Here is a 2492-nt window from a genome sequence, read left to right as displayed (position 1 = left end):
GGCGGGGGGGGGGTGGGGGAGTGGTGGTGGGGGAGACAGGGAAAGTAAAACGCTGCCTGCAACTTCCAGGGTGGTTCCTCTAAGATTTACCATCCTGCTCGCTTCCTTCTCGGCAGGGCTCCGACTGCCTCCTGGGTCGCCTCGGGCTCCTTTGGAACATGATGGGCGGCGCCTGGGTGCGGGGTTCACCGGCGTCTGGGCGCCGAGACTTAGGGCAGGGGCAGGTTTCGCTTCTGGGACCCTTTCTCTTCCAGAGATTCTCAAGCCTCAGGCCTTGAGCACACCTCCCACTGGGGGGTCGGTGGTACGGCGAGTAGACGGCGACTTGTTCCCTGGCAGGACTGGAGGATACGGCTTTCCGCTGTCCCTGCACCCGGCCAGAATTTCCAGAATTGCCTCCGAGAGAGTGTCTCGAAACCGAACTTAGTTTGGCCCTCTGGCGCCGCCGTACAGCCAACGCTTCTTAAGGGGGACCAGCGGCTCAGGCGGCGAGATGTGGGAGTCCTCCGGGTTCAGGGGATTAGAAGGGCGAGCTAAGGTATGCGGGAGGGACAGGAGACGCACTTAGCTGAAGGGGCTTCGCTGCCCTCAAGACCGGCGAGGACGTATTCACATTTTCTCGCCCAAGGTCCGGGCGGCGAGTGTCCGCCGACTCCCCAGGCGTCTCCCGGGGGCTGCGGCCCCTGCTCACGTGCTTTTCCTTAAGGAGGCCCCGCGCCCAAGCGGGACCGCAGGGACAAAAGCACGGCCCGAGCCCTGCCTGCTCGGCTAGTGCCCGCGCCACCTTAAATGAGCATCGCGGCCAAAGCCAGGCTGCGGGCGGCCGCGGGAGTCGGCAAAAGTTTGTGGCTCTGTTACGCCTTCGTGGGACCTGCTGGGGACGCTCCTGCACGGCTTCCCCAAGGGCGGGGAGGCCGGGTCCTCACAGTACAGTTCTGCTCGAGCCCGCAGCCTAGGGCCCGACAGTTTGGGGTCCCCAGAAACCCCAGTCCCGCAGCCGGAGGATAGGCGGCCCCACCGCCCTCGCCGCCACCGCGTCACGGCCTCCAGGCGGCCTGGGCTGCGCCGCTCCCGATGCCGCCTGCGCCGCGAACGCTCCAGGGATGCCATCCGGGGATGCACCCCACCCTGCGCTCACCAAGCAAACCCCTCTCCTGTGCCAGCCACAGCCCGGCGGGCAGCGGCCCTGCTCCTGCCATTCAGGACACCCGGACTATTGTTCCGGACCCAGGGCCGTGCCAGCTCTAAGGGAGAAGGGCCTTCCTCGCGCCCGCGGTGGCCCGGGGAGCGGCTGTCCCGGATGGTCAGCTCCGCGCGGAGGGGGAGCTCGCAGGCATCGGCAAAAGTTGCCCGGAGGGGCGGAGGCGGTGGGTAGTGGGCGGAGGCGGTGGGTGGGGGAGGCGATCGCCCTCCTATCTCCAAAGTCGAAAGTACTCCGCGCAGTTAACTGAGCTGGGAGCCGAGGCAGCCGCGGCCACCTCCTGCGCGTCGGTCTGCGCCTCCACCGGGCAACGAGGCACCCAACGGTCGCTTTGCCGCCTCCGCGCCGGGACGAGTGCGCCGAGGGGCTGCGCGAGGCTGCCGCGCCCTGGACCCGCCACAGGAAGGAGGACCAGACCCCGGGCCCCGGCGCCCGCCAGCGCCGAGACGCACCCACCCTCCGGCCGCGGCCACCGCCTCGCGCTGCCCTCGGTCCTCTGTCACCGGTCCTCCGCCGCCCCGCGCTCGAGGTCCTCGCTACCCAGCTCCCACCGCCGACTCTCTCCTTCCTCCTCCTCCCTGTCTCCCACCAGCCTCTCGCCTGTCCCTCTGCTTCCCCCACAGCCCCGCCGCCCTTAGGTCGCCGTGCTCACAGCGATTGATTGATTGATGTTTAATTTCCTGCCAGGCGGGCCCCCTCTCCCCCCGCAACCTCCCCAGTCCTTCTCCCCGCCCCCCACTCCCCTCCTTCATTGCGGTGGACCAGTCTGGCTTGGGTTTAGATCCATCCCCCCCATTCCCATCCCGAAATAACCTAGAGACTTCCCCTACCCCCACCCCAAATTATTATTTTTAAGGCGCTAGATCTGGGGACGGAAAGGGGGAGGGGGGAGAAATCGGAAACCGAGGACAACCCAAAAGGACTCACTTTGCCTGATGACTCAACGCAACTAATAATCATCTCCCTCTCAGTGTGTGTGTCTCTGCGGCTTGTCAGTGAGTCCGGCTCTGGCTGCTGGCATAGGCGGCCGAGAGAGGAGAGGCTGGAGGTGACAGCTTGGGCGGCCGCCGCCTTTCCTCCAGCGTGCGGTCCCGGGTCCCTGCGCCTTCTCGGCTTTTGGTGGCACCGGCCCCGCGGCTCCGGCCGTGCCTCCTTGCGAGCTAGCGGCCCTGCGAACCCGCAGCCCCTGCCCGCCGCCGCTTCCCGGTTCTTAGCCCTTTCTCTTCAGAACGGGTCTCTTTCTCGAAGGTGTGAAAAGGCTCTTTCAGCTTCCTTCTCCCCCCCCCCCCAC

The 2492-nt window shown here is 66.8% G+C and overlaps 1 protein-coding gene across 1 annotated transcript in view; it reads left to right on the top strand.

Moving 5' to 3' along the window:
* Nucleotides 1-2492, top strand: part of SATB2 (SATB homeobox 2) — a 183514-nt gene that overhangs the window by 1558 nt on the left and 179464 nt on the right. The window lies entirely within an intron of this gene.

Source organism: Galeopterus variegatus, unplaced genomic scaffold (assembly GCF_000696425.1).
Source record: "Galeopterus variegatus unplaced genomic scaffold, G_variegatus-3.0.2 Scaffold189, whole genome shotgun sequence".
Classification (NCBI taxonomy): Eukaryota; Metazoa; Chordata; class Mammalia; order Dermoptera; family Cynocephalidae; genus Galeopterus; species Galeopterus variegatus.
The sequence above is the reverse complement of the archived record's forward strand: the minus strand, read 5'-3'. Positions and strand labels throughout refer to the sequence as shown.